This window comes from Rana temporaria, chromosome 10 (assembly GCF_905171775.1).
Source record: "Rana temporaria chromosome 10, aRanTem1.1, whole genome shotgun sequence".
Classification (NCBI taxonomy): Eukaryota; Metazoa; Chordata; class Amphibia; order Anura; family Ranidae; genus Rana; species Rana temporaria.
In genome coordinates this window covers 95,093,284-95,120,949 of record NC_053498.1, presented here as the reverse complement: position 1 = coordinate 95,120,949, position 27,666 = coordinate 95,093,284, and the positions used below count along the sequence as shown (strand labels likewise).

Here is a 27,666-nt window from a genome sequence, read left to right as displayed (position 1 = left end):
TCATCCAGCACCAAAATTCAAGAAGATTTGGGAGGTATATGAATTGATTCTGAAGAATTTCCAATGGAGCTACTGAATGTCCCAGACAGAGACATCAGCATAGATGAAGGTCTAATGGCCTACAAAAGAAGGCTCCGTTGGATACAATACATGGCATCAAAGAGCACGATTTGGCATAAAATCCTTTATGCTATGTGAATCAAGCACTGGGTACATTTGGAATTCTGTCCTATACACTGGGAAAGGAAACAAATTCAACCCAAAATACAGCAATTATGGAATGGCTACATCTTCTGTTCTTTCACCGATTGAGCCATTGCTAAATTAGGGCTGTTGTGTAACTACAGACAACTTTTACACATCTCCTAAACTTTATGAGTTTCTTCTACAGAACAAAACAGATGCCTATGGAACCGTTAGGGATAACTGGCATGACATGCTGCCAATCTTTGGCAATAAGAAGCTAAAGACAGGAGAATTTGTTGCCTGGCAGAAAGGCAAAATTATGGCATTGCGATGGCGTGACAAAAAAAAAATGTGTGCCTAATGAGTACAATCCATAATACCTCCAATGTCATGATACAAACAAAAGGTGGGAAAGACATCATGAAGCCACAGGTAGTGATAGGCTACAACAACACCACGGGAGGTGTTGACAGAGCCGACCAGGCAATGACATTTCATACAGCAATGAGAAAACAACAAAGAACGTATTACAAGAAGATCTTCAGGCATCGTCTTGAGCAATGCTTGTGGAATGCCTTCATTCTGCTAAAAAAAAGAGTGACAAGCTTGTGGTTAATGCTGACTTTATTTGGAAAGTTGTCGAACTGATCTTTCTGAACCACCAAACACCAACGGATGTGAATAGAGCTGGACGTTGTGCTGCAGGCGTTGTCAACCCAAAACGCCTGACTGGTTGTCACTTTATGGACCACCTCTCACCAACTGAAAAAAAGTCAGCACCCACAAGGATGTGCGTGGTTTGTTGCTCAAAGCGGGATGACAGCGGAAAAGGAAAATCTGAAAGGAAACCAGGTTCCATTGTCCTGATTGTGGCGTCGGACTTTGTGCAATCCAAAATGTATCATACCCGGGATGTTTACTGAAGCAGTATGACAAGTAATATTGCACCCTTGTTTGGACACATTTTTTTTCAGTGTTTTTGATTTGATTATATTATTGACTGAAATGTATTATTATTATATTATTATTTGTTATTATTTATAATTATTTATTATATTATAGTTTATGATTTTGTGTTTTAAACTTTATTATACCCGGGATGTCTACTAGACTCTGGTTTGGACAGATTTAAGTGAGTTATTCCTAAGAATTACAGGCCTACAATATAAAACAACAAATTGTACCGCTTTCAGCATCAAAAATCTGACATAATCATACCGCCAGGGAGGTTAAGGACAAATATCATTCCACAACGAATTATTATTAGTTTTTTTTTTAATTGTCACCTTAGCTACTTTCATTCTATTAACTGGGGTCTAACAGCCATTTAAAAGCTGCCTTTTTCCCAGCACCTCACTGTGTCCTTTAAAAAAAAAAAAAAAGTAAGAACACTGTGCACCCAAATCACTGCACGCCCTTATCCCATGTGCGTTACAATCCCTTGACTTTTAACCCAAAAAGTGTTTGATCTTTTTTCAGTTAAACGCACAGTTTATAAAAATCATTGTTAATGTCTTGGTATTTATGACAGCTAATTTATCACAAGGAAATTTCCAAAACATTGTCTGTTGGGGGTACTTGAGAACTGAGGTTGGAAGCCACTGCTCTAGAGCCTGAGCAGATCCTGCTCCTGGACAACCAATGGGAAATGTCCCTGCTACCCGGGCAGCACTGAAAGCAGGACCACTCTGAAATAAGATAAGACCTGGCATGGCACATGCCCACTGATTAAGTAAGTAAAAGGCACTGTTAGGCCTCGTACACACGACCGTTTTCCTCGACAGAATCCATCAAGAAACTTGGTGGCAGAACTTTTTTGCCGAGGAAAACGGCCGTGTGTATGTTTTTCATCGAGGAAACTGTCAAGGAACTCGACGAGGAAAAAAGAGAACAAGTTCTCTTTTTCCTCAACGGGAGTCTCAATTTCCTCATCGCGTTCCTCGTCGGGCTGGTTTTCGATGAGAAAGGCGAGTGTGTGTATGCTAAGAAACCCACGCATGCTCAGAATAATGTATGAGATGGGAGCGCACCTTCGGTAAAAGTAGCGTTTGTAATGGAGATAGCACATTTGTCACGCTGTAACAGTCTGAAAAGTGCAAATCGTCTCCTACCAAACTTTTACTTAACACGCAGTAACATGAGATTAGCAAAAGCAGCCCCAAGGGTTGTGCCAGTGGAATCGAACTTCCCCTGCCGTTGTATGTGTTGTAGGTCACCGCGTTTGAGAACGAGGAGATTTGGTCTTGACCGTGTGTATGCAAAGAAAGCCTGTCAAGTTTCTCGACAAGCCTAACAAGGAACTTGTCGAGGAAAACAATGTTTCATTTACGACGAGTTCCTCGGTCGTGTGTACGAGGCCTTAGGCATTTTTTTTTAAACCCAGTGATTAGTTCAAATAGGGTTGGGGTTAAAGGAAAATGTGGGGTTGCAACTTTCCCAAAAATCACCTATAGGGTGTTTTGTTGTGGCCTTGTAAAGCAACTCCACAAAATTACAAACATACTAAGGAAAAACACACATTCAAAGGAGTGAAGTAAACTAAATTTTCCTTATACATCCCTTCCCAAACTAAGCCTGTTTTTCAAGCAATTTTTGCCTAAGCACCTTAATAAGTGAAATCAAGAGTTTCTGTTTTTGAATAAAATCACTATGCTTCTTCTTACAGCAACAGATGCTAAATTTTACAGCTGAAAGGGTCTAAACTCTAAAACAAAATTCCTCACCCATAATGCAAAAGGACCTAAAGCTATATCTATTTGTACACCTGTATGTTGCTAAGCAACATGACGTCAAGGCAAAGGGTGGCACTGAAAAAGTCTGTGCCGAATCTTGGCCTTCAAGGAGGAAAAAGTGTTGGCTATAATTATTAATCAACATTCTAAAACCATAACCTGACTCAAGTTAGACCTAAAAGTTCTTTAAAGTTGGAGTTCTACAAAGAAATATTTACACTGTGTGGAAAAGAGGCACGTGGCTGTACGTACAAATGTTTCGGATGTGGTTTCCGAAGGTCTCTGGAGTCCATCAGACTTGGTGAAAACAGCATGTATGTTTCACATTATCCTCCCTCCTGTGATATTAAGAAACCGATACACGCTCGCTCACAGACTCGGAAGAGATCACATTGCTTTCATCCACACCAGCTTGGGCTCCAGCCAAGAAACTGAGCACGTTCCTCCGGCACAGATCAAATAGACTTCTGTAATTTCACCTCCGGCTCAGGTTAATCCTCACACGGGGACAGAAGAGCACATCGGAACCCGCCCATCTCTATTCTAACGCTGATATGGCTGATAAGGGCCATGCCACCCAGCTGCTGCCTCGCTGACATGGAGCGGCTCCCTCCGGGGACAGGCTCCTCTTGTAGCTGGGCCTCCAGCTGTTTTTACTGGCACAGTGAGCCGAGTGCGAGCTGTCGTACCCATCATGGCTCAGTCCTTCTAAGTCAGGCAGGTCTGTCTGTCATTTGCTCGGCTCTTGCTGTGAATGTTAACTATTTGCTTACTCTGTAAGTTCATTTTATGTTCTAGCATGCAAGGATCTCACATTCTGTCACCGTGCATGCTCTTCAGGATGTCAACATCATTTGATTATATAACAAAGTAGTGCCAAGAGCAACAATAACGTACAGAGTGAATAACCCATAGGAATAAATCAGGATGAAAAAAAAATCTAGCTGACCATACCACAAGTAAACTAAATTATGATTGGTTGCTGTGGGTTTCTGCGTTTTGCAGTCATCTTTTATTTATTTTTTACAAAAGTAACCATAGTTTCCTTTTTGAGGATAAGCAGACCTGTAATAAATGTATTCTTTAACCACTTAAGGACCGCCTCATGTAAATATACGTCAGCAGAATGGCACGGACAGGCACATGCACGTACCTGTACGTGCTCTGCTTGACGTGGGTCGGGGGTCTGATCGGGACCCCCCCCCCGGTACATGCGGCGATCGGTAAGCCTCGGGGAGCGATCCGGGACGACGGCGCGGCTATTCGTTTATAGCCGCCCCGTCGCGATCGCTCCCTGGAGCTGAAGAACGGGGAGAGCCGTATGTAAACATGGCTTCCCCGTGCTTCACTATGGTGGCGCATCGATCGAGTGATCCCTTTTATTAGGGAGACTCGATCGATGATGTCAGTCCTACAGCCACACCCCCCTACAGTTGTAAACACACACAAAGTGAACCCTAAATGTTACAGCGCCCCCTGTGTTTAACTCCCAAACTGCAACTGTCATTTTCACAATAAAGAATGCAATTTAAATGCATTTTTTGCTGTGAAAATGACAATGGTTCCAAAAATGTGTCAAAATTGTCCGAAGTGTCCGCCATAATGTCGCAGTCACGAAAAAAATCGCTGATCACCGCCATTAGTAGTAAAAAAAATAAAAAAAATAAAAATGCAATAAAACTATCCCCTATTTTGTAAACGCTATAAATTTTACGCAAACCAACCGATAAACGATTATTGCGATTTTTTTTTACCAAAAATAGGTAGAAGAATACGTATCGGCCTAAACTGAGGAAAAAAAATGTTTTATATATGTTTTTGGGGGATATTTATTATAGCTAAAAGTAAAAAATATAGCATTCTTTTCAAAATTGTCGCTCTATTTTTGTTTATAGCGCAAAAAATAAAAACCGCAGAGGTGATCAAATATCACCAAAAGAAAGCTCTCTTTGTGGGGAAAAAAGGACGCCAATTTTATTTGGGAGCCACGTCGCACGACCGCGCAATTGTCTGTTAAAGCGACGCAGTCCCGTACTGTAAAAACCCCTTGGGTCTTTAGGCAGCATATTGGTCCGGGGCTTAAGTGGTTAAAGTGACATCAAAGTATTGATTTTTTTTGTTTAACCACTTCAGCCCTGGAAGATTTTACCCTCTTCCTGACCAGAGCACTTTTTACAATTTCGCACTGCGTCGCTTTAACTGACAATTGAGCGGTCGTTTTCTTCCTTTTTTCCCCACAAATAGAGCTTTCTTTTGGTGGTATTTGATCACTGCTGCGGTAAACCATAATGCTGATGTGGCCCACAATAAAATTGAGTTTGACACTTCTACTTTAACTGCTTGCCGACCAACCGCCGCAGTTATACGGCGGCAGGTCGGCTCTGCTGGGCGAGATCACGTAGATCTACGTCATCTCGCCGTTCAGCCAATAGGGGCGGGCACGCGCGACGGTGTCAGGGGCGAGCGGGGGGCACCCGCGATCGCTCGTTACAGAGCGAGAACCGGGAGCTGTGTGTGTAAACACAAAGCTCCCGGTCCTGTCAGGGGGAGAAATGCCTGATCGTCTGTTCATACAATGTATGAACAGCGATCAGTCATTTCCCCAAGTCAGTCCACCCCCCCTTCAGTTAGAACACACCCAGGGAACATACATAACCCCTTCCTCGCCCCCTAGTGTTAACCCCTTCCCTGCCAGTGGCATTTTTATAGTAATCAATGCATTTTTATAGCACTGATCGCTATAAAAATGCCAATGATCCCAAAAATGTGTCAAAAGTGTCCGAAGTGTCTGCCATAATGTCGCAGTACTGATAAAAATCACTGATGGCTGCCATTACTAGTAAAAAAAAAAATATTAATAAAAATGCCATAAAACTATCCCCTATTTTGTAAACGCTATAACTTTTGCGCAAACCAATCAATAAACGCTTAATGCGATTTTTTTTACGAAAAATATGTAGAAGAATACGTATCGGCCTAAACTGAGGAAAAAATGTTTTTTTTTATATTTTTGGGGGATATTTATTATAGGAAAAAGTAAAAAATATGTTTTTTTTTCAAAATTGGCACTCTATTTTTTGTTTAAAGCGCAAAAACTAAAAACCACAGAGGTGATCAAATATCACCAAAAGAAAGCTCTATTTGTGGGCAAAAAAGGACGCCAATTTTGTTTGGGAGCCACGTCGCACGACAATTGTCAGTTAAAGCGACGCAGTGCCGAATCGAAAAAAGGGGCCTGGTCTTTGACCAGCAATGTGGTTCGGGACTTAAGTGGCTAAGTATACCCACAGGATTAACAACTAGTATTTAGGGCCGTTCAGTATACAATAAACTGCCTACCGACTGGTTTCCTAAGAACTCAGGATCTGGTTGCTTTAAGCCACACTGATAAATAAAATCCAGTGTATCCCTTTACTCATAACAGCCAATCAGATTTTAGTAAGGTGCCTTGATGGAAAAAAAAACAAGAATTCCCTCATAGTATCTATAAACATAGTATATATAGTATCTATATACAAGACATGATTCCACAGCATCATCAGCACCATGACAACCCATATTTAGATTTGTACTACTTAACCCGACCCAACCGGGAATACACCTAAATAAGTCCTGTATTTTGGAAGGCTGCCATACAGGGTTAGAAATTCTGTGTCCCATTTGGGAAGAATCTCCCCTATTTGTGTCCCATGATCACAATAAAACAAAGATACAGACAGTAATAACAAATGAACATTTTTTTTTTTTGGAAGACCTTATTTTCAGTGTGGCTAATGCCTCGTACACATGGCCGTTTTTTCCGAGAAAAAAAAGGCAGATGGGCTTTTTTTCCTCGGAAAGTCTCGCTTTGTGTAACCTCCATTGGACTTTTTTTCTCGGAAGTCCGACGGACCTTATGCCCCGTACACACGATCATTTTTCGGCATGAAAAAAACTTTTTTTTAAAAAAAAATGTCATTTAAAATGATTGTGTATGGGCTTCACATCATTTTTCAGGTTCTGAAAAACGACAAAGAAAAAATTCGAACATGCTGCATTTTTTAACGTCGTTTTAAACTATGTCGTTTTTCGGGTTGTAAAAAATGATCGTGTGTGGGGTAAAACGATGTTAAAAACCCGCGCATGCTCAGAGGCAAGTTATGAGACGGGAGCGCTCGTTCAGGTAAAACTACCATTCATAATGGAGTAAGCACATTCATCACGCTGTAACAGACAGAAAAGCGCGAATCGTCTTTTACTAACACGGAATCAGCTAAAGCAGCCCAAAGGCGAATGGAACTTCCCCTTTATAGTGCCGTCGTACGTGTTGTACGTCACCGCGCTTTGCTAGATAATTTTTTTAAAACGATGGTGTGTGGCCAACGTCGTTTTAATGATGAAGTTGGAAAAACTTTGTTTTTTCAACATGCTGAAAAATAACGTTTTTTTTCATGCTGAAAAATGATCGTGTGTACGCGGCATTAGATAGAGAACCTGTTCTCTATCTTTCCGCCAGACTTCCGACGGACTCACGGCAGACTTTTGCATGGTCAAAAGTCCGACCGTGTGTACAAGGCATTAGTGGTTAGCACATCTCCCTTGCAGCACTGGGGTCCTTGGGTTGAATTCCAACCAGGAGACTATGGGCTAGATTCAGATACAATTGTGTATCCATGGGCCGGCGTAACGTATCTCAGATACGTTACGCCGCCGTAAATTAAGGCACAAGTTCCGTATTCAGAAAGAACTTGCGCCCTTAGTTACGGCGGCGTAACGTATGTTGTCCGGTGTAAGCCCGCCTAATTCAAATGGGGATGATGTGGGCGTGTTTTATTTAAATGAATGGTGACCCTGCGTATTTGACGTATTTTACGAACGGCGCATGCGCCGTTCGTGAAAAAATCCCAGTGCGCATGCTCGAAATTACGGCGCAAATCGTTATTGCTTTAGACGTGAACGTAACTTACGTACAGCCCTATTCGCGAACGACTTACGCAAACAACGTAAAATTTTTAAAACTCAACGCGGGAACGACGTCCATACTTAACATTGGCTACGCTTCATATAGGAAAAAAATGGGTGGTCTAGATAAAAGCGCCCTCTTAGCCGCCCACCGTTGCGCTTATAGAAAAAGTGAGTGATAACTAGCTGCTGTTTATAAGAAATCAGTGAAAAATATATAAAATGATAAACTTTTTTTATGGTATCACACTATTTTGCACTTCTTTGTTCTTTGCTTTTGCACAATAAGTGCTCCTAATTCACGTTTCTTTCATGTCACGGTGCTTTTATGAATGTAGTCATAATATTATCACTAATAATTTTTCATCTTTTATTATATTTTTTGTGACACTTTTCATGTTTAGTAGAATATGCACATATATTCATTTAGCGCTGTTTTAATTTGTTGACACTCTTGAGGGAGTATTATCATTTTATATATTTTTTACGCCTCATATAGCAGGGGTAACTTTACGCCGGAAAAAGCCTAAAGAAAAAACGACGTAAAAAAATGCACCGGCCGGACGGACGTACGTTTCTAAATCGGCGTATCTACCTAATAAGCATATTCATCGCGTAACTATACAGTTACCTAGCAGCCACCTAGCGGCCAGCGTAAATATGCAGCCTAACATACGACGGTGTAAGACACTAACGCCGGTCGGATCTTAGGGAAATCTACCCCGAAACTCAGAGATACAGCGGCGTATCCGGAGATACGCCGTCGTATCTCCTTTTTTAATCCGGCCCTATCTGTATAGCGTTTGCATTTTGATCCTTTACTCACATGTTTTTTTGTCACACACTCCAAAGATATGCTGGTATGCTCAATTGACTGCACTCAAGATGGCTGCCTCACCTCCTATATGCTTTGAGTCCCCAGGGAGAAAAAGCGCTATAGAAATACAAATTAATAATAATAAAAAAATTCATCCATAGGGGCAAAAGCTGTAGCTTTTTTTAATTTCCATTTTTTTATGTAAGCTTTATAAAGCTTGAGTTGGCAGAAAACAGGTTAATACATCACTCATGTTTCTGAGCTCTTGCAGGGTGTGTATGCCTGGAGAAAGCATGGACCAGCAGGAAGCTAGGATCTTGATATAATTATGCTTTGTTATAGCACTGGCTCACTTCTTTTTCATGTTTAGTGTAATACATCATTAACGTAAACCATGTGTGTAAGAATATCCCAGCAGGTTTCTTTTGTTTAAACCATTTGCCTTGTCATTGCCTGGAAGTGCTAGATTGAGGATGATGAAATGTTAAAACTGTCTGACCAAAGTCCCCTAGAGCAATTCAAGTTTGCAGTAGAAACGATGGCCCAGATTCTCAAAAGAGATACGACGGCCCATCTCCAGATACGCCTTTGTATCTCTGCGTAGCGCCGTCGTATCTATGCCACTGATTCTTAGAATCAGTTACGCATAGATATTCATTAGATCCGACCGGCGTAAGTCTCTTACGCCGTCGGATCTAAACTGCAATTTTTTTTTTTGCCCGCTAGGTGGCGCTTCCGTTGATTTCCACGTCGAGTATGCAAATTAGCTAGATACGCGAATTCATGCACATACGCGCGGCCGACGCAGTAAAGTTACAACCTTTACGTTAGGCTTTTCCCGGTGTAAAGTTGCCCTTGGGTCTATGAGGCGCAGCCAATGTTAAAGCGGAGGTTCACCCAAAAATCAACTTTCTGCCATTAGATCCAGCATACTGCTGACATCTGCGGTATGCTGTTTTTTTTTTTTTTTTGTACTAATCGTTTTATCAGCGTTGTTATCCGGCTCCGAGCGGAAATTCCTGCGGGGAATAGGCGTTCCTAAGCCAAGCGGATTTGATTGATGGGCTGCTAAAGCGCGTCACGCCTTCCGAAAATACCCGAAGTGACACTCGAGTGTTTACGGCGCCTGCCGTGTAGAGCTGACTGCGCAGGCGCCGTAAACACTCGAGCGTCACTTTGGGTATTTTCGGAAGGCGTGACGCGCTTTAGCAGCCCGTCAATCAACTCCGCTTGGCTTAGGAACGCCTATACGCGGAAGGAATCCCCGCTGGGAGCCGGATAACACAGACTGATAAAACAATAAGTACAGAAAAAAAAAACCAGCATACTGCAGATGTCAGCAGTATGCTGGATCTAATGGCAGAAAGTTGATTTTTGGGTGAACCCCGCTTTAAGTATGGCCGTCGTTCCCGCGTCGAAAATTTTAAAATTTACGTTGTTTGCGTAAGTCGTCTGTGAATGGGGCTGGATGTCATTTACGTTCATGTCGAAACCAATGACGTCCTTGCAACGTCATTTGGAGCAATGCACACTGGGATATTTTAGGGACGGCGCATGCACAGTTTGTTCGGCGCGGGGACGCGCTTCATTTAAATGAAACACGCCCCCTACCTGCCGAATTTGAATTCCGCCGGGTGATTTACACTACGCCGCGGCAACTTTACAGGCAAGTGCTTTGTGAATAAAGCACTTGCCTGAAAAACTTGCGGCGGCGTAACGTAATTGAGATACGTTACGCCCACACAATTTTGCGCCCATCTACATGAATCTGGGCCGATATGTCCTGTCACTGATCTTCCCACTGATCCACCCACAGGTTTACTATATTTGGACACATTTGGGTTGATTAACTGCAAACAAATATGTTGTTTACTTTGCAATCAAAGTGCAAGGGGGGAAAAAACATTTTTTTGCTTGCACGGGACTTAATGATGGAAGTCAGCAGAGCTTCACATCATTCACTAAGCTCTGGTGAAGTATTCCCTTGCAAAGTGAACAGCCTATTTGCTGTTTTTAAATCAACCTCGATGTATCCACTCTTGACAGTTTGCACTTCATAAATGACAAACATCAGGAAAGACAACATGAAAGTCAGGAATGTTGACAGGTATACCATAACAATCCACTATGTCCCCACAGCTCTTGTGATGGGGCCAGAGCACTTCAGACTACTCAGCAATTTCTCTCAGCCCAAGGCTGGTCATACACTGTGCGCATTTTGGCTGGTTCCTGATGAACCATAGGAAATTGGAATTGTGGGTGGCCTGTTGGTCTCTTCCAGACCACCATTCTTCAATTGAAACATCAAAAGAGTCAGGTGGAAAATTGGAGTGCTATTTGAGTATTCTGACAGCCATTGCTGGCAACTATTAAGCCCTGTACACACGACCAGTTTTCCTGCCAGGAAAACTGCCAAGAGAGCTTTTGGCCGGTAAAACTGGACGTGTGTATGTTTCCTCGCAGTTTTCCCGACAGGGAAAACAGCCGTGAATATCGGCGGGAAAATAGAGACCCTGCTCTCTATTTTCCCAGCGTTTTTTTTCCCGCCAGATTTACTAATACTTTCCTATGGGAAACACTGCAAGGCCGGGATTCCCGGCCAAAGCTCTCATGGCAGTTTTCTTGCCGGGTTCTCGGCTTTCCCCTCAGTTTTCCCGCGGGGAAAACCGAGCGTGTGTACAGGGCTTGGGAATACAACCTGGTGTGTGTGTGTGCTCTTTAATGGTCACAACAGGTGGGCCGACCTGTGATTTCAATTGAAGAGATTTAAAGAGGTAAAAATAGACATGCCAAGTAGAGATCAAAAGGTACCAGTCCCAGCAATATTTAACAAATTAGGAAATGGAACATAATCAAACAGAAAAATATACAACCTATATTACATAATAAATCCACAATATTGAATATAAAAACATCATAGAAAATCCTTTTTTGCTTTTTTGGAAAATATGTAGAATACTTCAACTCAACATGTTTCGGCAATCACTGGCTACCTCAGGAGATTCTGCATAAACACTGCATAAAGTGCAACAGGTATGCCCAGGATCCTTTAATGGACAAAAAAAAAGAGAGGAAAAAATTGCACCAATAGGATCGCCATGGGGAAATCAATGAGCCATAGGAGGGATACCACCCACAATTAATCTGTTCAAGATGAGTAGGAGACCACAAAAAGATAGCTGAAAACCCCTGAGTAGCAGTAAATCTTTAGGCTGTCAGTAGATCAGCCTCTAGTGGCTCTGATTTTCACCACAATGCCAAAAGCATGGAGCAACTCAGCATGTGCAGAGCAGGGTGATACAGTGCATTTTAAACAGTATAGGCCCTCATTTTTAACCCCTTCACGCTGCTACCTCCTGGCTGTTTTAAGAGCTTCTAAATCCTGGGAGGCAGAGGCAGGCATTCAGGACATGTGTGATTGGCTGTCACAGCAGTCACATGATTGAAAAACTCCTGATCACAAGTGTGCATCAGAAGATGTAACTGGGTGCGCACTCTCAGCACAGAAACGTTTTTACATAGGGCCACATTTATGCAACCTTTTGGTGTTAAAGCCCACCCCCTGAGAGGTCGCATATATGCGTAGCATTGGCTAGAAGAGGTTAATGTTTTACATAGCTATATCTGCAAAAGAGACCACCTTGACTTGATCTAGCAGGACTTCATTTTATGACTAAAGTTCCACTTTAACCACCTTATAGGTGATTCATCTTATTAGTGTAGCACTTACCCCCGAAGGAGCTGCTGGTTTGTTTTGGGTGGCATGTTACCTCATGTTTCTCCGCCGTCTAGGGGTATTTGATGAAAGTTGCAGTAAATGGAATGCAGGTGTCTTTTCTGTGCTTTTTATTACCCAGCCAGGTAAAAACAGTAGAACTTGGTGAAGAGTAGAGAAATAGTAGAAATGGAAATGGCAGATTCAGGTGTATGTAATAGGGAAACAGTCCTGCTTCCAACGACAATTTCTATTTCACCACTCCAGCCGGAATGGGTATATCGCCCCTACAGTGTGATGACACCCAACCTAGACACTGTTACCATCAGACAACGTGATTAACATAAAGTGTTAAAGCGGAGGTCCACACAAAAAGGGAACCTCCGCTTTTTGGGAACCCTCCCCCCTCCGGTCTCACATTTGGCACCTTTCAGGGGTGAGGGGGTGAAGATACCTGTATAATACAGGTATTTGCACCCACTTCCGGGAATAGACTCCCGCGGGAGTCACACTCCTTCCTGTCCCCACCGCTGTCTTCTGAGAAACACACTGGTCCCAGGAGACAGTGGGGACTAGTGAGGACGGGCTGCGCCGCTCGCGCATGCACAATAGGGAACTGGGCAGTGAAGCCGCAATGCTTCACTTCCCGATTCCCTCACCGAGGATGGCGGCGGGGGCAGCCGAAAGACGAGCGATTGCTCGGCTTCGGCTGCCGACATTGCGGGTGCGCTGAACAGGTAAGTGTCCATTTATTAAAAGTCAGTAGCTGCAGAATTTGCAGCTGCTGGCTTTTTAAAAAAAAAATTTGGGTGGCCCTCCGCTTTAAGCCCATGTCTGGGAAAAATTAACCTTCTTAGCCTTCCCATCATCCCCCACCCTCCCTCTCACTGTCACCATTCAGAATTGTTTTTTGATGCTTCCTTCAAAAGCATTTTTTCACTCACCAAGACCACCCTCTTGTGTTCCTTGCCAACACCTCTTCTGAAAGTGATCTAATTCTGCCACCTAGGCCCACTGGCAACCAGTCCTGCTGCTGTCCATTGCTGTCTCATGATTATGCCATAGGTCACCCAGACAGTGACAATGACACCAGAAGAACCCTCCAACAGTCCAGAAGATCGAACAGTCAGCACTCAATGCATCATGTGCCTACAGATTCAGGGAAGTATTTTAGGCTTTTAGAGTAGTTCTTTTAAAAATATAATTAGGCAATTGGGCAAAGAGGGGTAATCGAGGGGAGTGAGCAAAGTTTTAATACATACCATATTTATTAACTAGGTAATATTATAGCATAACTGTTAGTGGTGTTTTTTGCACCTAAAACAACAGTATCAGATCCATACAGCATTTTGATGTTTTTTTCTTATAGACTCTATTATAGCTAACGTATCCATGTACATAGCTGTGTTTAGTGCCTTAATTTAGACCAGTGTTCAGCAACATAAAAGAAAATGACCAAATCCTACATTTAGGATAAGTACTTGGAGCATTTTATGCCTATGCGTCTGTAAACATGTATAAGTGCGTGTACATGCATACTCGAGTACATGTATTCTAGTGAATAAAGAGTTATATGCTTCTAGATGCTGTACGGAGATACACGTGTCCAAATGTGAATATACCCAAGTTTATTAGCCATTACATGTATTTTTTTTATGCTGGATGTCTCTGATAGAAAGATCCAGCATATGATATGAGTATTTAATTTACGCCCACGTGTCTGAGCTCTTATGCACCTATGGTGGCGAGTCTGGAAACTCCTTGGAACTGTCTATAATTTTTCATGCTGCTATCTTGAAAATAAAAATGAGTTGCCAAGCACGATACAGAGAGTGCCAACTTCTGCTTCTAAAGATAATACCCACCATGACATTTAACAGTAAATACTGAACAGGTACTGACCACTGAAACAACTGTAGGACCCTTCTGACTCCCCAAAGGCAAGACAATTCCTCCAAAAGCAGTGAGAGGCTATCATTTTACCCCAGGGCTGAGTCCATAGCTAAAATGTCGGGACCCAGAAAGGCTATTGGGCACCAGTCACTTCTGTCTTTTCAGTTTTATTGCAGAAAAGTTAAGAAGGTGAGGGTTAGGAGTCCCAGATACAATGACAGAACACTTAAGCCCTGTACACGCGCTCGGTTTTCTTAGCGGTAAAAAGTCTGCTGAGAAAACCGAGGGGAAAGCCGAGAACCTGGCAGGAAAACTGCCATGGAGCTTTGCCCGGGAATCCCGGCCGTGTATGCTCCATCGACACTGCCTTGCAGTGTTTCCCATAGGAAATTAGTAGATCTTGCTTAAAAAAAACGCTGGGAATCCAGACGGTAAAATAAAGAGCCGGTTTTCTATTTTCCCGACGGGATTCCCGGCTGTTTTCCTGATGGGAAAACTGCGAGGAAGCATACACACGTCCGGTTTTCCCGGCCAAAAGCTCTCCTAGCAGTTTTCCTGCCGGGAAAACCGGTCGTGTGTACGAGGCTTTACAGACTCTCCAGATCCAGTTCAAAGTCAAGCTTCACAGTGTCAGAAACTCCAAGCTGACCCAGCAACACTGAAAGCACATTTTAGTGCATTGTTCAAGTGAGTCACTGGGCCCTTCTGTGAGACCAACCCTCTTGTTGGCTCTCTTCAGCAAGGAGGCTATTGGGCCTTACAGCAGAGCTCCATCCAGCAGCACCTCCTTAGGCCCCCAGCCCAGGAAGAGCGAGCACATGGCATGTCTTAAATATTTCTATCACCCCCAGCATGTTTCAGTGACCTCAACCTCCTACTCGATTGGGTGAAAATACTATAAATATTGATAACTTAGTTTTGTTTGTGAAATTTCATACTATGACCAGTAATATCAGTGACATCTACTGATGACATTGAGAAATCACAAGCCAACGTAAGCTTAGGGAAAAACCAAGTGAAAAACTATACAGTGAGGCCCCGTACACACGACCGAGTTTCTCGGCAGAATTCAGCCAGAAACTCGATCGGAGCTGAATTCTGCCGAGAAACCCGGCCGTGTGTACACTTTCGGCCGAGGAAGCCGACGAGTTCCTCGTCGAGCCAAATAGAGAACATGTTCTCTATTTCCTCGTTGTTCAATGAGGAAAGTTGGCTCGCCGAGATCCTCGGCGGCTTCACACAGAACTCAACGAGCAAAACGATGAATTTTGCCCGTCGAGTTCCTCGGACGTGTGTACGGGGCCTCAGTCTGAGCTAACTACAGTCCACCCAAAAACTAAATTGACATAGTAGCCCCTGTTTAGGACAAGGAGATTTGTTTCAATCAAGCTAAAGCTTAAAGGGGTTGTAAAGTTTTGTATTTTTATTTTCTATATAGGTTCCTTTAAGCTAGTGCATTGTTGGTTCACTTACCTTTTCCTTTGATTTCCCTTCTAATTTTTTTTTCTTTGTTTACTTTGTTTTAATTTATCACTTCCGGTTCCTCCTCAGTAAGCTGTTCTGGCTGACTAACCCCCAGCCAGATGATGTAATTCAGACAAAGAAAAAAAACACATTTAGAAGGGAAATCGAAGGAAAAGGTAAGTGAACCAACAGTGCACTAGCTTAAAGGAACCTATTTGAAAAATAAAAAACAAACCTTTATAACCCCTTTAAGCCCTCTACAATCAGGAAACAATCATTTCTTGATCACTACAGTATTTTCTAGAAACACTGGGGGTGTCTATACACAGCTTCCCTTCCTCCCTCTACTGCTATAAACAGCAGTCTATGGACCAGCACCAGTTTAGGTACACTGTTAAACCTGAAAGGTTTGTGTTAAGTGTGATAACCTGTATTCTTCAATCATATTTCACATAACTGAAAGACGTATTTTACAAAGTAAGACCGTAAAAGTGTTGCCTAGGGGCCCACATGTTAACTGTAAATCTCAAACCAGTGACTGGTGGGATATGCACATGATACTCCAACACTATATTGCAAGGAAGCTTGTTTTGATTAAACTACGTGAGAAAGGCAATTGTCCATGACTGATTTTTTCACTTATGTGGAAGTGGTAAACATTCCAGCAGCCTTTGTACACCAGTTCTACAATTTTAATAGCTATTAAAAGGAAATGTACAGTATTTATTTATGTATTCTCCTTTACATACTCTTTCCAGGAATTAAAAATTATTAGTTTTTTTAAAGTTACATATAAAGTATTGCATATGAATATTTAATATTTACCACATGCAGCCAACAGTTAGTGCACTTGAGTCAGTTAGCCACCCCCTTTGCTGAATTTAACTACTATGCTGTGAACAGGAATGAATTGAATTTGTTGTTTAGGACCCATTCATAGCTGAATTTGACAGCTTCAATTTTGTGTGAGGCCTCGTACACACGACCGGTTTCCTCGGCAGAATCCATCAAGAAACTTGGTGGGAGAGCTTTTTTGCCAAGGAAACCGGTCGTGTGTACATTTTTCATCGAGGAAATTGTCGAGGAACTCGACGAGCAAAAAAGAGAGCAAGTTCTCTTTTTCCTCGATGGGAGTCTCAATTTGCTCGTCGAGTTCCTCGTCGGGCTGGTTTTCAATGAGAAACTCGAATGTATGTATGCTAAGGAACCCTCGCATGCTCAGAATAAAGTATGAGACGGGAGTAAAAGTTTCATTTGTAATGGAGATAACACATTTTTCAAGCTGTAACTGACTGTAAAGTGCAAATCGTCTCTTACCAACCTTTTACTTAACACGCAAACACATGAGATTAGCAAAAGCAGCCCCAAGAGTTGTGCAAGTGGAATCAAAACTTCCCCTGCAGTTGTATGTGTTGTACTTCACCGCGTTTGAGAACGAGGAGATTTTGTCTTGACCATGTGTACGCAAAGCAAGCTTGTCGAGTTCCTCGACAAGCCTAACAAGGAACTCGATGATGAAAACGATGTGTTTCGCCCGACGGGTTCCGCGGTCGTGTGTACGAGGCCTAAGACTTCAGAAGACGATTGGGCACCAGTGATTGTCTTCTGCAGTCTGGCCTAATATAGGCATTATACAAAATGTACACTGAATATAATTTTCTATATGTATAACTATGGTCTATGGCTTAGCAGAGTGAGCGCCTTTCTTAGGGAGCCTCCTACAAGCAATATGTAACTGCATTGAAATGTTTTATGAATATAGATATATTTAAGGATTTTTTTTAACAAATTACATTATTTTTAGCATTTTTAATCAACTACTTTGAGGTGAAGAATGGCACCTTATTAAAAAATATTTTTTTCCTTATCTTTGCTTTTCTCATATGCCATGTCGGTGAATTGTGCTCCATGTTTTTCTATTTTTCATTCAAACATTATATTTCTGTATGCAGCCGTTTATAATTTTCTGTTCTATCAGTTACATTTTTACTTTGTCTTTATTGCACAGTAGAAATGTCTACAGTATACTGTATACCAAGATTTCCCACAGTCCTTACTTCCTATAATTGGCCCACTTTCTATTCTTATTTTAATTCTTTATTTTTACAATAGGTACACCACAAGGGTCGGGACATATAAAATGACATAAACCAGCTTTGAAAGAGGCACAGATACATGCAAGAGCTGCAATGACAATACCGCTTAAGGAATCAGCCCTATAGGCATGTGTCAACATGGCAGTGCAAGTCAACAATAACTGTATCATCCTGCTTTCCCCAACTCTAAACATCCAGAACAATAGCATACACGTAGAAAGAGACAAGCAGATAGAGAACTGAAGCATGGGGAAAGAGAAGGAAAAATAAATCTACGGGGGGGGGGGGGTATACGGAGAGACAGAGCCACCATGTCCGCAGCGCCAAGGCAGCCCAACAGAGGGCCCTAGAATTTTGGACAAGTTCACCGATCTTTCGCCATAAAAGAGTCCTGAGAACACATATAGAGAGTCCAAAGAAACCAGGTGTTCCTGATTTTTTCCTCAGTGCCCTTTAGTGCTCCCATGAGGCTTTCCGTGCAGTGAATTTTGGCTACCATGGAGAGCCATAGCACAGGCGAGGTGAAATACAGGCCCTAGCCCTAGTGGCATTCACCAGGTGTGACCTGGTTAGTTAAGGCCTTGTTAATAAGATTTAAGGCCTTGTTCATAGAAGCTCTATAAAAGGTCCCCTATCTAGTCAGCTCACAAACCAAAACAAAAAACCTACCCTTAGCCAAATAGAGGTCCATTGATTTATAGTTAAAGTGAAACTTTAGGCAAATGGTTAGATACACACACCTCTGTAGGTCAGACAACTCTGCTACTTTCTGGTTTACCATTAGCATTTTTTGGATCAAATCTTGGACAGTGATAATAATGTTGATTTACTGTGCAATGAGGAGGCTGAAAGCAAGAGAGTGATATAGGAAGCCGAATTGCTGTAACAGAAATTATGTAGGATACCTGTCTGGCTGTGCAATGTGGAGAATGTGAGTAAATCGCTCAAAAGATTGCCCATATGAAATCCAATTAATACATCTAGAATTCTATTCAAGTAGCAGGTCTGGATGAAATTCTATGGGCTTTTGAATGAAATGATGGCATACCTACAGGGGTCGTAGGGGTTGTAATTGTGACCCGATCCAAGGCTGCTAGCTGGATAGGAGGAGCGGCGGGGGAGGCTGCATATAGAGAAATCGATTTCTCCATTTTCCCCCTGCAGCCGCTGAATGCCCACTTCTCCTCCTCTATATGCAGCTACCCCACCGCTTCTCCTATCCAGCTTCTTTTCTGCCCCTATGCTCTTTCCCAACCCCCCTGTGCTCTCTCCTGGCCCACCCTTGCCCCCCACAACTCTGACTGTCTGACCCTCCCACCTTTAGCAACTCGCAGCAGGCCCCCCCTGTTTTTTTTTTCTTTTTAATTTGAAATGTTGTTTTTTTTCATCTGACTTTAGCAACTCGCGGCAGGAGAGAGAAGACTTGACTTGACTTTGTTTTGTTCGTCAGCACCAACCCCTCCGTCCCGCTTATCATCTCATCTCGCGGCAGGAGAGAGAAGAGATGACACTTTCGTTACCACAAACCCCCCCCTGCTTATCATCTGGCGGCAGGAGAGAGGAGCCCCCCCCCCCCCGGTTCTCTGCTCCAGGGGGGGCCCTGCCTAAAGCTGCATAAATTTGAGATGGCTGCCCTGAATAGAGTAACTGACTCTGTCCATTCATAACTGAAACATAGGACACCAAACCTCTCAACTTCTTAAGATTGAAACGCAGGACACCTATTATCAACAGTATGTAGGCATAGGACACACCCCCTGCCATGACCCCTTAAAGGAGAATTATGAAAAAAATGATTAGTTAAACCCACAAGTGTTTTTTTTTTTTTTATGACTACTATTCCTTTTATATGGGCTTTTGAAATTTACAAATGCAACAATTTAGAAATTGGATGAAAAGTTTACCACCGGTAAACACTTTTTGAAAGAGTGAATTTTATACAAACTATAAAGAAAATGAGGGACAAATGAGGAAACAAGAGGGACAAAGGAACTTTGTTTCAAATCAGGGATAGTCCCTCGAAATCAAGGACCGTTGAGAGCTATGGTAAACTGTGTTTACTATGCTTCAGTTTATGAATGGACAGGAAGCTCTGCCCAACGGGGTGTCTAATTTTTTTTGCAATCGGGCCCTGGCATTCTACCACTGGGCTGGGGGGGGAAGGGCCCTGGATGGGGATCAAGGGGTTCCTTTATGGTTTCTTGAAAAGGGGCCCTGGAGGTTCTAGTTATGCCACTGGCTCTGATTAATATTTTTTTTTCAGAAACAAAATTATACTGTTGTATGGCCAGCTTAAGACGGATGGCAAGAGTGCACTAAGGGGCCACAGTAACCACTGAAGTATTCCACGCATGACCTGGGGGTTATATGCAGTCTACATTAAAGACTTGTACAAGGCAAAAGCCTTTCTGGTTTGAATGATCCTTACCTCTATTTACACACCTCTCATTCACTTGTTATCATGGGGCAGCAAATCCCTCTAATAGTAAACTGAGCAAACAGAATTCTCCTTTCATCTCCAAACGCATTAAATGCTCCTTACAACCTTGGAACAAAATCTGTTGAAAGATCATAGCCAAGTGTCAGACAATGGGAGATTTCTTTATTCTTTTTTACTTATTCAGTTACCTTGCAGGTGCTTCAATGACATGAGCACAGTCAAGTACTGCCTAGCATAAGGCGGCTTCCGTGGGCTGTACTAATCTACAGGGTCTTGCTCCGATCTGATCTCTAGTCAATGAATAGGACGTACTGAGGGCAGAACAACATTCCCAACACTGAGTCACACAGGACAATAGACAGCTATAAGCTGTCAAACAAACCAGGTTTTTCATGCTTATTAAACCATGGTCAGAGCAGGTGATTCCAAACTGGAGGAGAAAAACAAGGACAGAACCTCAAAAAGCGCGCTGATTCAGTGCAAATATTTACTACGCACAAAGATCAAAATATTTACATGTGGCGAATACAATGTGTGAGGCTGGGTGCGCACAGCCATGGTTGTAGAACAGAATCTAACACCTGTGTTGTTGGGGTGAATGGGGCACAATGCATACAATAGGCACTTACTGCAAATTATAGCATCCGAAGTTGGGCTGACACACCGTAGGAACCTGAGTGCCCACCATAAATGTGTCTACCAAGCTGTTCAGCTCACTGCCCAGATCTGTCATTGTGTAACCAAAGCCTTAACCTCCCTGGCGGTATGATTATTTCAGAAAAAAGGTGCTGAAAGCGGTACCATTATTTGCAAGGAAATTTGGCGTTTTATACTGTAGGTCTGTAATTCTTAGGAATAACTCACTTAAATCTGACCAAACAAGAGTCTAGTAGGCATCCCGGGTATGACATTTTTTTAAAAACAAAATTATAAATTACAATATAATAAATAATTATAAATAATTATAACAAATAATAATATAATTATAATAAAAATTATTCAATAATGTAATCAACTCAAAATCACTGAAATTTGCTCAGTTGCAGAATTGTCGCTGTCATTACTTTTATTTTTTTATGACGAATTTCCCCACAAATCACTATCGCACAATTCTGCAAGTGATTCTAATTTATTATCGCTGTTTTCTAGCTGCTCTAAAACCATTTTTGACATAAAGGGGCACTTTTGGTTGCTATGGACAATCTACAGTTTGCAGGCAGAAAGAACAGTTTTTATTATATAAAAGTACATGTAGGGCACTGGGCAGACCACTAGGGACAAGAGGGGTGTGTATTTTTTACATACAGTACTGTAATCTATAAGATTACAGTATACTGTATGTAAGGTGTTTGTTTACGTTTTTGAATTTGGCGCCGTTCTCCGCTCCCGTGCGTCGTTACGTCGCAGGGAACGGAGATCGGCGGCACAGGAGGACACTGTGTGAATCGAGCGAGGTCCCGCTCGCTCACACAGCGCGGTGGCATCCCTGGATCCAGGGACAAGGTAAGTAACTTTGTCTGCTGCTGCAGCGAGGCGAGCCCGAGTCTGACTCTTGGACACCGCTTTTGGTATGAAAATCTCACCCGAGTCAGACTCGGGAATACCGCCAGGGGGGTTAATGGTCTTACACATGATGAGAACAACGGACTAATGATCGTCTGTTTTTTTTTTTTTTTGCATGCTAGTCTCCAAATCGAAAACTAGGAGGTTTTATCAATTTATGAAAAGTCTTATACAACAGAATACAAATTCAGAAATTATGTGATGTATTGTATTTTTGGATGAAAACTGTACTGATTAAATAAAAATTATATGATCTGTTATCGTATGAGAACATTTTTCCCTTCGGAAAATTTCAGATTAATTGTCATGATTCGAAAGCTTGTACTATCTATCAGATTATCATTCAATCGCTTCAAAAGCAGTATTTTTTTGTATGATTTTCTGATCGTGTGTACTAGGCTTTATAATAATAATGAGTGGGAAAGATGTGACTCTAAGGCCCCGTACACACGACCGAGTTTTTCGGCAGAATTCAGCCAGAAACTCGATCGGAGCTGTATTCTGCCGAGGAAACCGGTCGTGTGTACACTTTTGGCCGAGGAAACCGACGAGGAACTCGTCAAGCCAAATAGAGAACATGTTCTCTATTTCCTCGTTAGTCAATGGGGAAACTTGGCTCGCCGAGATCCTCGGCGGCTTCACAAGGAACTCGACGAGCAAAACGATGTGTTTTGCTCGTCGAGTTTCTCGGACGTGTGTACGGGGCCTGACATGCTTTTAAAAGAAAACTGTACTGAGAAAATACATAGGTTGCTATAGCTGAGATTTCCTTTTGAAAGCTTTTGTTGCTCATTGTAATGATCCAAAGACATCGGGGGAAATTCAATAAAGCTGCTCCGCCACTTTTTTCCTCTTGTTAAAGTGGTTGTAAACCCTGTTACACCACTTTTACCTACAGGTAAGCCTATGGCCTCGTACACACGTCCGAGAATCTCGTCAGGAAAAACCTGTCGATTTCCCTGATGAGATTCTTGGCAAGAAACTCTTGCCGCCGGAGTGTACTGACCGCGGTTCTCTTGAAAGGAAAGAACGCGGTGACGTCATCGCGTATGACGAACATGCACTCGTCACATTCGCTGCCGTCGCTGCCATCTTGCTTCACCCTACCTATGCCATGGAAGCTACCACGCATGCGTCAAAGTCATTTCGAGCATGCACGGGTTTCCACGGCGACAGGTAAGTATACACACTCTCGGGTTTCTCGTCGGGAAACAGGCAGACAAGAAACTCGACGAGAAAAAAAGAGAGCAGGTTCTCTTTTTTTCTCGTCTAGATTCTGGCCAGATTTTCAGACGAGAAACCTGAATGCCTCGAACGGGAATCACGACAAGAAGCAGTTTTCTTGCTGGTTTTTGCTGAGAAACCCGGTCGTGTGTACGAGGCCTATTACAAAGCTTACCTGTAGGTACGGTAAATATCTCCTCACAGTTTAGGAGATATTCAGTATATGCGCTGCTGCCAACGTCATTGGCACATGAACACTGAAAAAACAGGCCGCTGGTGCAGTTTCTTCAGGAGTCGTGCTGTGACCAGCGGCTCCTGCTCGCATGTGCAGGAGTGACATCATTGTGGTTTCTGCCCAATTACAGTGCTGGAGCCGCAAACCCCGAAGTAACTCTTGTGGAGTACTCGGAGGGCCGACGCAGAACCAGGGCATCGCTCTAAGTATTTCATATTGAGCTAGTATGCGAAGCCATTATGACTTTGTCTTGGAGTTTTTTAATTTTTTCGAGGTTTACAACCTCTTTAATATATTGCGCCAAATTCATAAAGCATCTGCAACACTTTTGGTTATGCCAGCGACTCATGCACCAAATTCAGGTAGATCTAAAATGCGACACCTTTACATTATGTCACATTGAAAGCTCCAAATGTAAAAGTAAAGCTAATTAAGACCACCTCTCCTTTGGCATACAGAGAGAAAAAAACAAATTCAAGTTTAAGTTCTAGACAGGTATATTAATTTGGTGCATTCTTCACCACTTTCAGAATGCATTAGAGACACTTTTGCTAAATTTGTCTGCGCCAGTCTTTATGAATTTTAGGGATTGACTTTTTCCAGGTCAGTGATTGGAAAACTGAGGCATTTCTATAGTTGCTCATAGTAGATCTGTTTAGATGTCTAAATAGAATCTATTTTCTTTTATTAATTTCTGAAAGTAGCAGAAAAATATGTCAGCATCGGCATGCTTTAAGGTGAACCTTTATCTCCAAAATGTACTATTCCTTGAATGCATTCACTTGAACAATGCATTGCATTACAATACTGTGACAGACCCAAATGGGACAGGGGCTTTTGAAAGGGACTGCTGGTTAGCCTCTTGTCTACTGACTATGGGCCCTGGCATTTGAGGGGGCTTTATTCTTTTTGGAGGTGTGTGCCTGGGGGATCTTTGGAGTAGTTTTACTTCAGATTCAAGTTCATCTCTCCCCGAAACACACAGACTCTGAGAACTGGAGGACCCATATACAGATTTGGGGCCTTTGTGTTTTGTGGGGGTAAAGAATCAACAGCCCAAACCAGCATTGACTGCTTTAACCCCCTCCTAGACTGATCCTGGGGGTCACCTGCTGTCCTCCTACCTCAACATTTTGTCTGTGTACAATACTAAGGCCCCGTACACACGACCGAACATGTCTGCTGAAACTGGTCCGCAGACCAGTTTCAGCGGACATGTTTGGTCGTCTATACATCCGACCGGCCAATTTTCCGGTGGATCGGACAGGTTTCTAGCGGACAAATGTTTATTAGCATGCCAAGAAACATGTCCGCTGGAAGCCTGTCCGTCGGACATGTTCGGTCGTCTGTACGACTTACCGGACATGTCCGCTCGGCCGAAAGCCCTCGCATGCGTCAAAGTGATTTGACGCATGCGTGGAAGCATTGACCTTCCAGGGCCGCGCACGTTGCCGCGTCATCATCGCGGCGACGGTGCAACCATCAGACAGAAATCTCCGAGCGGACATGTCCGCTGAAAACGGTCCGGCGGACCATTTTCAGCGGACAGTCCGTCCGTGTGTACGAGGCCTTAGGGTAAAGGGCTGGTATTAGCTATCGGTCTGCTGGAAGGGTTTGGAAGGCAGGAGGCACCATTTGGCAGAGACATCCAGTCGGGGGAGCCAGGCATCCGTCACAAATACAAATGCAATGTTTGTTAGTGAGCAGTTCTATTCTCGTCCTTAGAGAGATACTGAAACGAGGACTTCAGAATGCTAAGGTGACATCATGGTCGCTTTATTGACCCCAGCACAAATTTCAATGATGCTTACACTACCGGGAATAGAACTGCAGGAAGACCACAATGTGCACATGTGTGGAATTTCATGTATGTGCAAATTATGAGCTCTCAGTTTATGTAATAAACTTTAAAGTGTTTGCTGTCAAATAAAAAATAATAATATGTGTTCTATTCACACAGCATGCCTAAAAATAATAGAAAAAAATATGTGTCATTTATCTACAGTGCCTAGAAAAAGTATTAATTCCCCTTTTTTTCCCACATTTTGTTACAACCAAACACGTAAATGTATTTATTGGGATTTTAAGTGATAGACCAACACAAAGTGGCACATAAATGTAGAGTGGAAGGAAAATGATGAATAGTTTTCAATTTTTTTTTACAAATAAATAAGTGTGACGTGCATTTGTATTCAGCCCGCTCAAACACTGTAATGCCGCGTACACACGATCGGACATTCCGACATCAAAACCATGGATTTTTTTCTGACAGATGTTTGCTCAAACTTGTCTTGCATACACATGGTCACACAAATGTTTGTCGGAAATTCCGATCGCCAAGAACGCGGTGACATACAACACTACAACAAGTCAAGAAAAATTAAGTTCAATGATTCTGAGCATGCGTCGAATTGATTCCGAGCATGCATAGGATTTTTGTGCGTTAAATTGCCTACACACGATCGGGAATTTCGGACAAGAACTTTTGCCGGGAAATTTGAGAACTAGCTCTCAAACATTTGTTGTCGGAAATTCCGACAGCAAATGTCCAATGGAGCATACACACGGTCGGATTTTCTGACAACAAGCTCACAGCGAACATTTGTTGTCGTAATGTCCGATCGTGTGTACGCGGCATACGTGTTTATTTGGAGCAGGCCTCAAGCAGACTGCAAGTTACTATGAACAATTTGAAATGAGAGGAAAGTCAAACTGTCCCCAGCGACAAAGAGGAACACATGAGTTTCCCTTTCTTAAGATAAAATGGAGAAGCTCAGCTTCTAGATCGCTAACCCTTTGTTAGGACATATAGAGCCCCCTCTGTACATCAGAGGAAAACTTTTGGAATTTTCAGAAAACTGCAAGTAAAATGTAAGCAGCAAGTTTTAAATACTTTTTTGGTTATGTTGCATGAATGACAAGATGTTACAAATATAAAGTAGGTGTTATCCTATTTTGGCTGCAAGAGTGGAAATGCATTTTAAACATAGCTTATTATCTCAGCTTTTTCTTTCCCTATGCTGTCATCACAGATTTTGGCCAGTGTAAACACTGCTCTGTTTATAATCTTCTTGTTTAAGTCTTCACCGGGGGTCAGCAACCTGTAGATCGCGATCTACCAGTAGATCATGGACAGGTGACTTGTAGATCGCGGCATGGGCGTACTGACCCGCCATTCCAGAGTGCAATGCAGAGGGACTACTTGTAAAGTTGTAGCTGTAGTAGGGAGCAAGAGACACATAAGCCAATGCCTCCTCTCTAGCGCTGGTGCCTGTGCCATACAGAGTGATACCAACTGCACTCCATCCAGGGGTCAAGTCCTTGGGAAAAAAGTGTGGGAACTCCCACCCAAGATCCACTCCCCCACCAAAAAAAAAAAATTATACGCTCATATGCATAATTACTAACCCGCATGTTTTTTTTTTTTTAAGCAAGTTCTTTCTAAATCCCGCGATAACTCGCGGCAGACCTCCGCAATGTCTCCTGGGAACAATGACAAAAGCTCCCAGGAGACATTGCGGCATCAAGGAAGTGACGGAATACCCGCACACTATCCGATGAATCCATATACAGGAAGCGGCCGGTAACATAAAGGATTACTAAGGTTCGCCTGCCCCTGACAGTGAGTCAAGCTGGGGATCACCACTCAGTGAAGGATTATCTCGGGTGGCTCGGCTGCTTTAGTCCTGCAAAGGGAACTGCGTTCCTGCTGTGAAAAAAGTGCAGGAACTCCGTTCCCACGCGTTCCCGCGGGACTTGAGCCCTGACTCCATCTCTTATCACAGCTAGCAGTCTCCAGAGTATTGACAGGGGTAGGGATTGGAGCAGTTAAATCGCTGATTGTCGCCATTAGTAGTAAAAAAAAAAAATTAATAAAAATGCAATAAAACTATCCCCTTTTTTGTAAACGCTATAAATTTTGCGCAAACCAACCGATAAACGCTTATTGCGATTTTTTTTACCAAAAATAGGTAGAAGAATACGTATCGGCCTAAACTGAGGAAAAAAATAATGTTTTATATATTTGTGGGGGATATTTATTATAGCAAAAAGTAAAAAATATTGCATTTTTTTCAAAATTGTCGCTCTATTTTTGTTTATAGCGCAAAAAATAAAAACCGCAGAGGTGATCAAATACCACCAAAAGAAAGCTCTATTTGTGGGGAAAAAAGGACGCCAATTTTGTTTGGGAGCCACGTTGCACGTGCCGAATCGCAAAAACTGTCCGGGTCCTTTAGCTGCATTTTGGTCCGGGTCTTAAGTGGTTAAAGAGGAAGTCAAGTTCCATCTATTGTTTGTACCTATAGGTAGCCTATTATAAGGCTTACCTATAGGTACTGTAAATATCTCGTGTACCATT

At 42.6% G+C, this 27,666-nt stretch overlaps 1 protein-coding gene across 2 annotated transcripts in view; it reads right to left on the bottom strand.

Annotated features, from left to right (window-relative positions):
• The window catches only part of NTF4 (neurotrophin 4), a 177,707-nt gene that overhangs the window by 18,410 nt on the left and 131,631 nt on the right, over positions 1-27,666 (bottom strand). Inside the window, exon 1 of one of the 2 annotated variants that reach the window (XM_040325734.1) lies at positions 3,171-3,563. The exons of the other annotated variant lie outside the window; for it this stretch is intronic. The gene's annotated coding sequence lies outside the window, so the exon portion shown is untranslated. Of the gene's footprint in view, positions 1-3,170; positions 3,564-27,666 lie in introns of those variants that run through there. 2 annotated transcript variants of the gene reach the window in all.